Genomic DNA, 14,889 nt, shown 5'->3' with positions numbered 1-14,889 from the left:
AGGGTCACTGTGAGTTGGAAGCGAGTCATTGTCAGTGAAGGAGTGATTTTACCACTGTCTTCCTTCAATAGTTCATTGATTTTCTAGATGAGAATTTACAGTAAATTAGGCTCCCGCTTGCTGGACTGGGTAATGTGAGGATTTTGTAATGGTGCCTAGGCACGGGCCAACCTTGATGTCCATTCACCATCATGGCATGTATTTGCTTGTGTGGCTATCCCTGACTCATGTGAGAGCTGTTGTTAATAAATTACTTTTTGTTTCTTTTGAATTATTCCTGCTACTGCCCTGTCCCAAGATTCTATATAGCCTGTCCTCATTTATCTTGTGATCAGAGAGAGTATTATCCATTGTTTCAAATATGTGAGCAAACTGTCCTGTACCTGCTTACCAGTCGGTGGATTTGTAGGTGCCGTTTTGTTTTTGTTTTTAAGTAGTTTTATTGGGGCTCTCACATCTCTAATCAAAATCCATACATTCATCCAGTGTGTTAAGCACATTTGCACATACGCTGCCATCATCATTTTCAAAGCATTTTCTCCCTGATATCAATTCCCCAATTACAGTTTGTATTTTAATGTAACTGTAATATATGAAGGGACTTCAAAAAGTTCATGGAAAATAGAATTAAAAGATCAGTGAAATTTTCACCAACCTTTTGAAGCCGCCTTGCATATGCTAGCCTTACTGCAGCAGTAAGAAAGACTCTCTCGTTCACAGGTGAGCAAATAGACTCTTAAAGTTAAGGTCACGCAGATAGTGTCGTAGAGCTAAGATCGAGATTCAAATCTTTCTAACCTTAAAGCCCATGGTTTCCCCCTCTTTGGCCTGAGAAGAACCTTCCAGAGATTTTAGATTCTTAAAAATAAGATGATGATGCTTGACAAGTAGTCAATGTCTAGATGTGTGTGTATACATATATATGCATGTGAGCACTACCCAGGAGCCCTGGGAGTAGACGGTGATGTGGTGGGCAGTTTGAAGCCGCTCGGCAGTTCCGTGGGAGAAAGGCCTGGTGAGGTGCCCGGTGACGAGCATTAGCCCAGAAAATCCTGCTGGCAGTTCTGCGTCAGAATCAACTCCATGGCACGTGACAACAAACAACAACATCATATGCTAGGAACCAGATCAGTATAAAACGTACAAATAAACCATAAAGCAGGAAAATAGTAAGTAGCCCTGGTGACGTAGTGGTTATGCGTTGGGCCGCTCACCGCGTGATCAGCAGTTCAAAACCACCAGCCTCTCTGTGGGAGAAAGATAAAGCTTTCTTCTCCTGTAAAGAGTTATATAGTCTCCGAAACCCACAAGGACAGTCCTGCTCTGTCCTGTAGGATCGCGCTGAGTCGGAATCTACTTGATGGCAGGGAGTGTGTTGTCTGTTTCTTAAGCACTACGGAGACACTTTCCTAGCTAGAGAAATAGACATTATTGTGAACCAGAGGTTGAATTAGGATTGTAATTCTCAAGATAGAGCCTATGTTCTGTTTATTTGTACATGAATAAATATTTGAGTACTCAGCATGGTGCTTTATAAGTATATAGTACCTAATGATACTTTTTAAATCACAAATTATCATTAGCTAGTCTTATAGAAAAGGACTTTATTTCTTACTGTTTGCTCTCCTGATGTTTCCTGTGCCAGTCTCAAGTTAGTGAAACATCAGCAGGAGGTTTCATCACATCTAGCAAGGAGGATTGATGCGCTGCTTCAGGAAGTCTTAAGTGTATCTATCAGAAAAGATGGTTACTCTGCAAGGAGTTCCCATGGGGACTGTGTTTCAGGTGACAGGAAGTTTGAAAGGGTGGTCCATAGCGGATGCTTCACATTATTTGCTATGCGGGAAGCCCAAAGGAAGTGTTGGCACCCAGAGTTGGGAGTGACAGCCCATTGCTGTGCGTGAGACCAGCTGCTTTTGCTGTGTGAGTCGAGTCCATTCAGCTGCAAAGTGACCCGGCACTGACAGTAGAACTGCCACATGGGGTTTTTGTAAGTGGGAGCAGGTTACCAAGTCTCTTTTTCCCCACAGAAGGACTGGTGGCTGTGAACCACTGGCCTTTTGGTTAGCAGCCAGGCACGTACCCCCTGTGCCACCAAGTGTCCCGTACAGTTCTCGCAGCAGCAGCAACTCACTGTCGTCAAGTCAGAGCACAGGTGGAACTGCCCCTGTGGGTTTCCACGGGCCTAACTCTTCATCTGATGGGTTCAGACTGCCGACCACTTGGTAACCCACCACACCACAGATCCCTGAAAATACAATGGTACCCCCCCTTGCTTTGCCGTGAGAGAGAGAGAAGAGAGAGAGCGCGAGTGAGCGCCTGGTCCCCTTTTTATCTGGCTTCATTTCTTTCTCCATTTGCTTGAACCCATCAACTGCCTTCCAGCAGCCAGGAATGTCGGTTTATGGTGGGAAGTTTTGGTGTGAAACTTGAAGTAATTTATAAACCCAAAATTCTAGCAGTTTCAAGGGCCTTGTACATAAATAAAATATGTTCAGCAGATGAAGTGGGATTTTTTTGTTTTGCTGTGTAATTTTAAAACTTGTTACTATTTGACAACTGGAGAGAGGTACGTTTTGGTGGTATCTTAACTCTAGGGCCATTTGTGAAGTTGCTTTCCTAATGTGTTCTCCCGTTCACCCACTCTTTTTCTGGACTTGTTTGGTTTTTATCTCTTTACCAACTGGATATTGATGACATTTACTGGGAAGCTTTACATGGCAGATGGCTAAATATAGCTACCATTTATTGAAACTCACTTCAGCACTGCCTTAACCTATTCTTCACAGAATCCTTTGTGGTGAGAACTACCTACCATTCATTCACCTCATTGGAGCCCAAACATCTAAATATTCTTTGAAAAATGTCCAACCATGTAGTTCTCCTGCTTTAAGGGGACATTGCCACCCTTCCTCACCCTCCACTTTCCCTTATGGGTGACAGTAGCCTGGAGCATGCAGAAAACAGCTGATCGAAAACTTCTAGTCTTAGCTTGTGATTTTCAGCTTTGCCAATATCTTTACTTATTAAAAATTATAAAGGGACCGATCTCGGGGATCTACATGTAACTAACCTCTCCTCTTTGGGGGATGGGCAACAGAAAGGTGGGTGAGAGGAGACATTTGGCAGTGTAAGGTAAGATAAAATGATGATTTATAAATTATTAAGGGTTCATGAGGGGAGGGGGGAGCGGGAAGGGAAGGGGAGGGAAAAAAAGGAAAATGAGCTGATTCCAGGAACCCAAGTGGAAGACGATTTTTTGAGAATGATGAGGGCAACGAATGTATAAGGGTGCTTTACTCAATTGATGTATGTATGGATTGTGATAAGAGTTGTATGAGCCCCAATAAAATGATTTATTTTTAAAAATGTTTGAAAATGATGATAGCAACATGTATACAAATGTGCTTGACACATGGTTGTATGTATGGATTGTGAGAAGAGCTTACGAACCTCCAATAAAATGATTTGAATTAAAAAAATTATAAAGGGACACTCATTTCCACTTGTGATGCTTCCAGTGAAGTGAGCCATTCTCTCATCTATTTAACAATGGTGACAATTTGAGTACGTTAGACAACGATGTAATTTTCGTAAAAGCATGGCCTAGACTGGTCTTCTGCACAGTGAACACTCAGTAACAATTTAAATCCTTAATGTTTGGTTCGTTCATTCATTTAACAGTGGTTACACGTTGGGCTGCTAACTGCAAGGCCAGCAGCTCAATCCCACCAGCAGCTGCTCACTCCTTGAAAGAAGGACTGAGGCTTTCAGCTCCTGAGAAGAGGTGCAATCTGTGAAACCCACTCGGGCAGTTCTGCCCTGTCCAATAGGGTCGCTATGAGTTGGAGCCTACTCTATGGCCGTGCCTTGAGTTAAGTAAGATAACTCCTACATTCTAGAAGTAAATTCTTAAAATACATTCTCTGTTGCTCCAAGAATCCAGAGGGAAGCTTTGGTTCTAGTCGGAGAAGTTCTATACTAGAAGTGTGCGCTGTAGACTATGGAAGTACACAAACAGAAAGTGACTCTGGTCTTCTTAAGAGAACCCAATAAGGCTTTAGCCGGAGGAGGCATTTGAATGGGTTGTGAGAAGTTGCTGAATAAAGAAAGTCATGTTTGGGGGGTAGGCTTGCACAGTCACAATGTTCTGAATTGAAATCAGAGGAAAGAGAGTCATCTCTCAAAGGGTCCTGAGGGCCCTTTGTGCCTTCTTAAGCAGAGGAGTGTTGGGGAAGAAGTTGTCTTTTTATCCAGCTTAGTAGATGGCGCTTTTTTCTTTAGTGTGGCATCCACTGGAGGGTAAACACTGTGCTTTAAAGAACAAAAGCCTACAGGTTCCGTGGTGTACTTTCTGGAAGGGGGATTTTCGTCTGTCAGCATTTCGGTGCGTTAGAGGTATATAAATCAGATCAGTCGTTTCAATTTTTTCATCCTGTTTGCTTCCCAACTTTGAAAGTTGTAAGGGAGAACTGCGGTTTTTTTTTTAGTATGGTTTTGAAATACTTTTGTATATATGTATGCATATAAAAAGAGTTCGGTTGGTGCTATGGTTAAATGCTTAGCTGCTAACCAAAAGGCTGGCAGTTTGAACCCACCTAGCTTGTTTGTGGAAGAACTACCTGGCAATTGCTCTATGAAGATTCCCACCTAGAAAGCACAATGAAACTGTTTGGCTCCTTGACATAAGGACGTTGACTTGAATCTCTTTGTCACTGAACAAAGTGAATATGCAAATACTGCACCACTGGCTTCCAGGAAAGAAAGCTCCTAGTAATTTCACAACTTTCCGCTTTATTAATAAAGAGGGCCGTCAACTATTGTAATGAGCAGAACTGATGATTTTTATTGATACTGGAATTTTGCTATGACTTGTTTCCTGGAAAGTGGTGTTACTTTGGTAGGAAAGAATCAGAGACCCAACTGCCCCACATACAAAATGAGTGCCCTGATCAGGCACAAGGCAAAACCAGAAACATCTGCCAGTGCGTCTGCCAAGACCAGAGGCCGCAGTGTGTGCCAAGCCCTTAGAGCAGCGGCTCTCAACCTTCCTAGTGACGCGGCCCTTTCATACAGTTCCTCACGTTGTGGTGACCCCCCAACCATAACATTATTTTTGCTGCTACTTCATTACTGTCATTTTGCTACTGTTAATGATGAATCAGGCGACCCCTGTGAAAGGGTCGTTCAACCCCCAAAGGGGTTACGACCCACAGGTTGAGAACCGCTGCCTTAGAGGCTTGACCTTTTATTAAATGGTCTGATAAAGCAGCCTTAGAAAGCACCACCTCCTTTCCTGTTAGGCACGAGCAGAGTGAGGCGCGGATCGCAGACTCTCGGGTTCCTGTTTACACTGCGTAGGCCGTATCCCTGCAAAGATGGTCAATGTACCCCAAACCAGAAGAACTTTCTGTAAGAAGGGCAGCAAGCATCAACCTCACAAAGTGACCCAGTATAAGAAGGGCAAGGATTCCCTGTACGCGAAGGAAAGAGGCGCTACAATGGGAAGCAGAGTGGCTATGGTGGGCAGACAAAGCTGATTTTCCGGAAGAAGGCTAAAACCACAAAGAAGATCGTGCTGAGGTTGAATGTGTTGAGCCTAACTGCAGGTCCAAGAGGATGCTGGCCATTAAAAGATGCAAGCATTCTGAACTGGGAGGTGATAAGAGAAAGGGCCAAGTGGTCCAGTTCTAAGCCTTGTTTTATCTTGTAAATTTGAAAAGTGTTGAATCAATAGTCCTATTATCTATAAGAAAATATAGTTATATTATTACGGTGGGGGTGGCGGGGGAAGGAAAGGAAGGAACCACCTCCTGCTCAGACACAAAGGAGTCCAGACTAACAGAACCTAAAATTATTTAGGCAAGGGACATTCCAAAAAGATGCCACCTCTCTGGGTCAGCTGAAGAGAGCATTCGTGGTGGGAAGGATCACATCAGATGACATGGGGACAGTGTATGAGGCGTCCGTCCATTCTCCCGCAAAGAACCTTTTACGGAGAAATCGCTCCCTGTGTGTCAACTATCATGCTGAACCCCTGGCCTAGCAGAGATGGACAGGCCACTTTGCTGCCTTCTAGAAGCTCCCAGGAAAAGCAAGTAAATGAAGGGTGGTACACCTTCCATGTTCACTGTGAAGACGTGGAAGGTGTCTGCTTGGGGACAGGATTCTGGGAGACTTCACTGAGGAGGTGACATGTAAGTGAGTTGGAGTGGAGCCCAGTGGCAGCTCAGTTTAGAAGTTAAGACTTGGGCTTCTTTTTACCTGGGCAGGCTCAACCCAAGGCTTTGTATAAGTTCCTCATCCATCAACGTAATATCACATTGGCTGGGGAGGCATGCGCTCCTGGCAGCATCAGTTTCCCATGGAAGGATGTGTGTTCATTCTGGAGTGGGATTCGGTCTGTAACTCTGAATGAACCAGAGCACTCAATGACAGATGAGCCATTGCGAATCTTCCTGGTTACTATTGTCTACTAGATTTCCCCCAGTATTTGCATCTAGGTGTCTCTCTCTCTCTCTTTAAAATCATTTTATTGGGGGCTCGTACAACTCTTATCACAATCCACACATCCATCCATTGTGTCAAGCATTTCTGTGGACTTGTTTCCCTCATCATTCTCAGAGCATTTGCTTTTTACTTGAGCCCTTGCATCCAGGTCTCTTTTGGAGAGGGACAACCCATTCTTGATCTATCCCCTCTTTGAAAGCCTCAGACGCTTCACTTCTTAGTGATGAGTGACCTGCCACGGCCTGCCTGCTCAAAAGCGCCATGAAGGAAGCCCAGGAGGCGATGTGAAAATCGCTGACACTAATCTGAGCTCTCTCAGAATGGAAACAGGTACAGAAGATTGCTAAGGGCCAAACCATTTGCTTTATTTTGCAAGACCATATTGCAGGTATAAGTTACACACTGAAACTAAATGCATTGCTTTTGCTTCCCCCCCACGTTTAATTTTATTTCAAATTTCCTTTTGCCCTATCCCCACTTCCAGCACACACACCATATATTCATTTGGGAGATTTGAATACAGCACAATAAAAGATAAATTATAATTTCAGATTGAAACTTGAAATCCTTTTCTTCATTAAGCAAAAAAGAAACATTATAAAAAGTATCAGTGACTAAGGTGAATTTTTGCTGAGTGGTATGAGAGGGCTGGTGGTTGGAGACTTGGAATCTTATATCTGCTTTTTCCATTAACTCACCACTGCACTCAGGCAAACCACTTCCCTTTTGCTCCTCTGTGAAAGGAGGAGATTGGATTAGAGGCATTCCAGGCTTCTTCCCATAGCATATTATTCCTGTCCTTGAAGCACTGTTTTTAATGAAAAGTAATGCTTGTCCTAAAAAGGATTTGGGGTAGGAAATCCTCACATTATTAGAATGCATTTTTCTTCTTCTATTATCTATTAATTATCCATTGTTGTTGGTTATAGAGATTTGTTTTGTCGACCTTCTATATCAGAAGGATCCCACATAGTACATTAAATCCCTAACTGGGAGTGATAAAATGTACGTCTCGTATAATATATTCATGTTCTGCTACTCTAAATGCTCTGTTTACATTTCCCTAATCAGACTGAGGGAGCCTGGTGGTGCAGTGGTTACACCTTGGGCTGCTAACCACAGGGCCAGCAGTCAGAAACCCCAGTCACGCTGCAGGAGAAAGGTGGGGCTTTCGACTCTGGTCCACAGTTAAGGCCTCAGAAACTCACAAGGTGGTTCTGCCCTGTCCTAGAGGGTCGCTATGAGATGGCATCGACTTGATAACTGTGAGAATCATCAGACTTAAAGGAGAGGTAGATTCCTAATTCCTTATGTTTTCCTATTGTAGTCAGACCACTGGGTGAGTCGAACTTGGGTGTGAACCTGAGCCATATGATAAACAAGCTGTCTGAGTTTCCCCCCTGGGTTTATAGTTTCCTCTCTCAGCCACAACCCACCTCTACTCCACCCCCACCCCTCCCATCCCCACTCCTTTTCTGATTGTAGAATCTTGTGAGAACTGTGCTTGGCTTAGTAGCCTGGTGCTAGCCCATCCTTCTCTTCCCTCAGATTGACCATATTTTAATCAGTAGTTTGTTTGAAATGTGATCTGGAGTACAGGCTCCATTGCAACCAGCTTGCTTCATTGCCCTGGTTGCTGCTCCTGGTCTTTTGGCCATTTTCAAAACATTTTCTTTCTACTTGTGCCCTTGGTCTCAGCTCCTCGTTTTTCTTTTCATTTGGCTGGTGCACCATTGGTTGCCCACTGCTCTGCAGGGAATGGTGGGGCACACTGTTCTGCAAGGTGACAGCCTGGAGAGCCCTCTGAGACATTCTGCTCGGTTCTGAAGTCAGGAAGGGGGATTTGTTTCATTTTTTTAAATTTTTGTATGTAGGATTTAAAAGTAGCCAAGACTTTTCTTTTTTAAAATCATTTTGTTGAGAGCTCTTATCACAATCCATACATCCATCCATTGTGTCAAGCACATTGGTACACTTGTTGCTGTAATCATTTTGAAAACATTTTCTTTCTACTTGAGCCCTTGGTCTCAGCTACCCATTTCCCCCCCTTCCTCCCTCCCTCACGATCACTTGATAATTTATAAATTATTATTTTTTCATGTCTTACACTGTCCTATGTCTCCCTCCACCCACTTTTCTGTTGTCTGTCCCCGAGGGAGGGAGTTATAGGTAGATCATTGTGATCGAGTCCCCCTTTCTTTCCCCACCTTCCCCTTACCCTTCTGGTATCACTATTCTAATTGTTGGTCCTGAAGGGTTTATCTTTGTGTTTCCAACTGTTATCTGTACCTATGTACATGCTCTGGTCTAGCCAGATTTGTAAGGTAGAATTGGGATCATGATGGGGGGCTAGGAGAGCATTAAAGAACTAGAGAAAAGTTGTTTCACTGGTGCTATACTGCACCCTGACATGCCCGTCTCCTCCCCACAACCCTTCCGTAAGGGGATGTCCAATTGTCTACAGACAGGCTTTGGGTCTCCACTCTGCTCTCCCCCTCATTCACAATGATATGAATTTTTGTTCTGGGTCTTTGATATCTGATGTCCGATCCCTTCGACATCTCGTGATCACACAGGCTGGTGCGCTTGTTCCATGTGGGCTTTGTTGCTTCTCAGCTAGATGGCTGCTTGTTGATCTGCAAGCCTTTAAGACCGCAGATGCTATATCTTTTGATAGCCGGGCACCATCAGCGTTCTTCACCACATTTAGTAGCCTAGACTTCAAGTTCTGATTATTGCCTGAGATTTTTTTGAATGGAGAGGTGATGCTGGAGACTGTGGATAGGCTGGCTTCCAGGAAAAGTCATTTGACTTTGAGGAACAGTTTTTGAACCAGCAGGACTTACTGAACATACTGCTCTCCAAGGTCCAAGTTAAAACCGTTGTTTGAGTTGGACATTGCAGTAGGCCTGCAATTCCTTAAATGCACGTTTGGACCATTTTTATTGAGATATAAGTGCTAAAACTTGAACACGATCTCATTGTCTGACTCAGTCTAGTTTTACTTACACCACCACCACCAACAACAACCAAAGATCAAAAGTATCAATGAATTAAGGGAGGTGTTTGTGTGTTTGGGGAGATATGGTCAGTTTTTAGTGGATGGCATTGTTGACATTACCTGATTCATAAGGTATTTTTTAAAGTTTTGCTCTTATTTCATCATACTGCACCATAACTTCCCACACCTCCATTTTTATCACGTGTTATTCCATTAAAAATGCATGTAAAGAAAGCCAAAACGACACTGTTTTTTTTTACATTTTATTAGGGGCTCATACAATTCTTATCACAATCCATACATATACATACATCAATTATATAAAGCACATCCATACATTCCCTGCCCCAATCATTCTCAAAGCATTTGTTTTCCACTTAACCCCTTTGCATCAGGTCCTCTTTTTTTTTTCCCTCCCTCCCCACTCCCCCCTCCCTCATATGCCCTTGGTAATTTATACATCGTGATTTTGTCATATATTGCCCTATCCGGAGTCTCCCTTCCCCCCCTTCTCTGCCGTACCTCTCCCAGGGAGGAGGTCACATGTGGATCCTTGTAATCAGTTCCCCCTTTCCAACTCACTCACCTTCCACTCTCCCAGCATCGCCCCTCACACCCTTGGTCTTGAAGGTATCATCCACCCTGGATTCCCTGTGCCTCCAGCCCTCATATGTACCAGTGTACAGCCTCTGCCCTATCCAGCCCTGCAAGGTAGAATTCGGATCATGGTAGTTGGGGGGAGGAAGCATCCAGGATCTGGGGGAAAGCTGTGTTCTTCATCGGTACTACCTCGCACCCTGATTGACCCATCTCCTCTCCTAAACCGCTCTATGAGGGGATCTCCATTGGCCGACACTTGGGCCTTGGGTCTCCACTCTGCACTTCCCCCTTCATTCAATATGGTATGTGTGTGTGTGTGTGTGTCACACACACAAATATATACATACATACACACATATCTCAAAACGACACTCTTGTTTGAAGACTGTACTCAGTCTTATTTTTCCCGTTACTAATGATAATCATGACCTGTGTGCTCACCTCCTTTATTTTTTAGACATCCTCACTTCCTTCTGCCCTGCCCTTCGCCATAAATTACTCTTTGGCAGAGATGTTTATTAGTGCTTTAGCGTGCATTACTGCACACCTCCTGATGTCAAGAGGAAGGAGACATGTGTATGAGGCTGAGTTTATTTTCAAGACGGAGCTTGAACTGATGTCCAACATCTCAGCACTGCCCAGGAGCATATCCACGTGTTCAGCATTGGAGTCCCTCCAGCTGAGGGTGCACGTGGTGAGAGCACTGCGAAAGGGGCAAGTGCTTGGGCACAGAGCCCTTAGTGGGTAACCTTTCCTGAGCGGGGCTTGGTAGTCTCTTCACAATCTATAGACCAAACATGGGAAAATCTTGACTCATTTCCCCCAAAAAAGTACATTATTAAAAAACTGCAGCCAATTAGGTGCACTTGATGACAAGGAGCTTACTTTTTAAAAGACAGTCTCGTCTTCATTTTGAAAAAAGACAACCCTCGACCACTCACCATTGTTGGTGCCATAAAGGCTAGACTAGTCTCAAAAGCCCTCTGTCTTCCCGGTCCTCCAGTGTGGCCAGTTCCTAAACTGAAATCACGCCCCCCATCCCTGTCCCCAGGCACATTTCCTATGGATTCCTGGCTCCTGAATGTAGTTCGCCGGATGTAAGCCCAGGGCACTAACATGGAGTAGATGCTCTGCTGGCTGGTAAAGTCCAAGCCACAGATTGCCCAAGCCTTGGAGTTCCAGAATGGAGAGGAAGATGACCTGCTCTGCCAGTGTTTCCGTGGCAACAAAGAGCTGGGCAGCAGGAGGGGGAGTGGCCCAGATTGCCCTAGGAACCAAGGGGGACCAGTCACAGTGGGATGGATGTATTGTCAAACTTGTGTCTTGTCCCCTGAGTCTTGATCACTGGAACCTTAATTTATTTACTTATTATTAAAGGATCACTTTATTGGGGGCTCTTACAGCTCTTTAACAACTCATATATCAACTGTATCAAACTTATTTATACATGTGTTGCCATCATTATTTTCTAGACATTACTTCCTATTGAGCCCTTGATATCAGCTCCTCTTTTATCCCTTCCACCCCACCTTGGTGACCCCTCGATAGATTATAAATTATTTTTTTATATCTTACATGGACTGCTATCTCCCTTCGCCTCTGGTTTCCGTTGTTCTTCCCCCTGGAGGGGTGTGTGTGTGGTTATGTGTCAATCATCAAGATCGATTCCCCCTTCCTCGCCTCCTCCCCTACCTTCCCCCTACCTTTTAGTAACACTACTCCCATTCCTGTTCCTGGATTCTGTGTATCGTGGGCTCTTATCGCTTAGCTGTACCTGTGCACTGCTCCTGTCTAGCCCAGATAAATAAATATAGCCCGAGCTCTCCCTGGACCTTCAAGCCCCACCCAGCTCACTTTTCAAGTGGAGTTTGATGAGTTGCTATGACAGCAAACCCACGCTTCCTCTGAGAAGGGAGTGCCTCCAATTTTGATATTCTATTAAGGTGGTTTTCTCATTGAGTGAAACTTAGAGCTATTTTCTGGAATCATTGTTCTTTAGGGGTATGGTTGGAGATTGGCAAGTGAGTCTTGCTTGTTTAAACCGGTGTTTGAGTGGGTGACTAGGGAAGTGTGGGCAGAGTATCAAATAAGGGAACCGGTGGGTTCCCCATGTGTCTGTGTCAGTGAAAGCCAGCCTAATTACTATCCTCGGCGCCTGAATTGAAAATGCAGATCTCAACAGAGGGCTTGTTAACAGGAAGTGGCATTTTCCTTTTCACTGTGGCATTTCATTGTGCAGAAAGCAGCAGCAGGTTCCTCTCTCTCTCTCTCTCTCTCTCTCTCTCTCCATCTCTCACGCTCATAAATCACACTCAGCTCCCAGATGCTGGAGGCGAGAGGGATTGGGGGAAAGAGCAGTGTTGTCATCAATACCGGGGACTTGGTGTGATGTCACTGCAAGCTCCGTGTGATCAGAGGTGGTGGTAGAGCTCCAGGAGCGCGAGGGAAAGAGTCGGGCGATGTCGCTCTCCGACAAGCAGCCAGCTTCTCTCACCGCCACATACAGCCAGCTGTGTAAAGGCAAGCCTGCGGAGTGCCAAATGGACTCCCCAAAAGAATTCAGTCAAGCCGGATTTGAGTGGCAGAGGACAGAGGGCAAGCTGAATGAGATCGGACTGAGTGTCAGCGTGGACAGGCAGCTGGGAGACGGGCTCGTGAGAAATGCCGGCTTCCTGGAGCCGCCGAAGAGGAGATGCTGCTCTGAGGGGAAGCCAGACAAAGGACTGGGCACCGAAGTGCAGGACAAGGAGTACCACCCCACCCCCGGTCACCTTGAGAGCGGCTGTGTGATTTCAGACAAATGCCCGCCCTCGGAGGGGACTCCAGCGCACCCGGAGACAGCTGAGTCCCATCTGGGACCCACACAGGGGTCAGATACAAACAAAGCCACAGTTCAAGGGAAGGTAACAGGGGAAAATGGGCTAGACACCAAAAGCCAGCCAGACCCGGATTTCCCTGGGGCTTCTGCCGTCCCCGTCGGCTCTGTGAAGAAGCAAGAAACCAGTGTTTGGAACCCCAGTTTCCATTCAGTGTCTCAAGGTCCTCAGGGGGAAACTGCTCCAGGGAAGGAGAAACATGGTGTTAGCCCTGGCTGCCCGGAGATTGGAGTCATGAAAGAGCACTTCGGGCTGGCTGACTGTGAGTCCCCACTGACAGAGGCCGGGCCCCACGCAGCCCCCACTATCGAGCATTCCCCTGCTGCCATTCCCCCCATCACTATGGTGGAGTTCGCACAGGAGTGTTTGAATGCAAGTCCTCATACCAGAGACCCTGATAAGGAACTGGAGAAATTGAGTTCTACTGAGGAGGGGGCTTTGCTCGGCCAAGCCCCCCAGCAGAAGAAGGCAATACGCAGGGCCCTGTCTGAATGTTCTCACCTCTCAGTTCCCCCGGCTGTTAACCTTGCAGATAAGTACCCTGAACTCCCTGAGAAGAGAAGAGAAGAGCTTTCTTCTGGCCTGCTGCCCCCCACCAGTACCCCAATACCTAATCCTACACCCAGGAAATCGGGGGCTTCTGCCATGAGGCGCTCCATGACAGTGGCTGAGGAGCAGACACCTAACTGCAAACTGGACCCTGGGGAGCTGCCCTTCCTCTCTGTTAAAGAGATACCTCCTTTCATCTGTGAAGAACCAGTGGCCGAGAAGAGAGAAGAATTGACCAACTTGAGCAACAGCAGCAGCTCTGGGAAGAAGGAAGCAGGCCCTGCCGGGTTACACCTCCACAGTAAGTTGGAACAGATTCCTGAAGGAAGCAGCAAGGAACAGACCCGAGATGATGTTAGTGCAACAAGAACCGATGATCCGTGCTCTCGGGCCTGCCAGGGAGGTGAGAAACAGCCAGCACCAACCGCTGTAGCCGGAAAGAAAGAAATCGAGGGCAGTGCAATCCAGGGTGCTCCGTCGTTCTTGTGTGAAGAGGCCCCACGTGATGGTATGTTTCTAAATTTTGCCTCCATGGGGAACAGGCACACAGCAAGGAAGGAACCAAAGTGATGGGTTCCAGGCGGAAGCTTGTGGCAGCCTGTTATTGCTGGGGTCTGTGACCCCCTGGGGACAGCTTAATCTTGCTCTGGGGGTGGCTGGGAGCAAGACAGGAAAGAGAACAAAGTGAATCTGGCGGGGCCAGACGGAATGTGTACTGGCCTGACCGTGTACACTGAGGACGTGTGCTGAGGGGGTCAAGTGCGATGAGGCCGAGGGAGGGGGTGGGCATAAAAAATAGAGCCCTTCACTTGACCCCATGTCACCCTGCCCACCCCTTCCCCTTCCTCTCACCCCTCAGCTCCCTGATGGTTTGAACCAGATGATTCCTGAGCTCTAAATCATCCAATCGCAACTGATTGATGTCCTTGCTTGAAAAACCTATCACTTTGTGTAGCTTCACAATGGTTTTATCAGCTCTCACCTCCTCTCATTAAATAGTAGACTGGGTGTAAGCTCTGTTTTCCGTTTTGCTTTTGTTCACGCTGAAAAAGAGCCTTGTGGGGCCGGGCTATTTAATATTCTTTGCCTGTTCCTCGTGTTTGACCCAATCTTGATTCTCGTTTTCTCATTCCGTGCGCTTGTGGAGAGGACTTGTATAGAGAGGGGAGGGGAGGCGAGGGAAAGGAGAGAGGAGGAGGAGAGACTTGCCATGAAATAACAGCTGAATGCTGTCCTCGATGTGGCTGCCGCTGGGTCTTTCTTCTTTGCCCTCCTTTCTCTCCCCTCCCCCCTTCATTCAGGTCTCATTGTGGGTGGTCCAGAAACAGCTTGTTTGTTCTTCCCAGTCAGATG

The 14,889-nt window shown here is 46.0% G+C and overlaps 1 protein-coding gene and 1 pseudogene across 5 annotated transcripts in view; both read left to right on the top strand.

Annotated features, from left to right (window-relative positions):
* MAP4 (microtubule associated protein 4) overlaps window positions 1-14,889 on the top strand; it is a 204,927-nt gene that overhangs the window by 166,506 nt on the left and 23,532 nt on the right. The gene's annotated exons all lie outside the window — the stretch shown is intronic.
* LOC142447285 (large ribosomal subunit protein eL42-like) lies at window positions 5,358-5,785 on the top strand (annotated as a pseudogene).

Source organism: Tenrec ecaudatus, chromosome 4 (assembly GCF_050624435.1).
Source record: "Tenrec ecaudatus isolate mTenEca1 chromosome 4, mTenEca1.hap1, whole genome shotgun sequence".
Lineage (NCBI taxonomy): Eukaryota > Metazoa > Chordata > Mammalia > Afrosoricida > Tenrecidae > Tenrec > Tenrec ecaudatus.
This window is presented reverse-complemented; position numbering and strand designations above follow the sequence as displayed.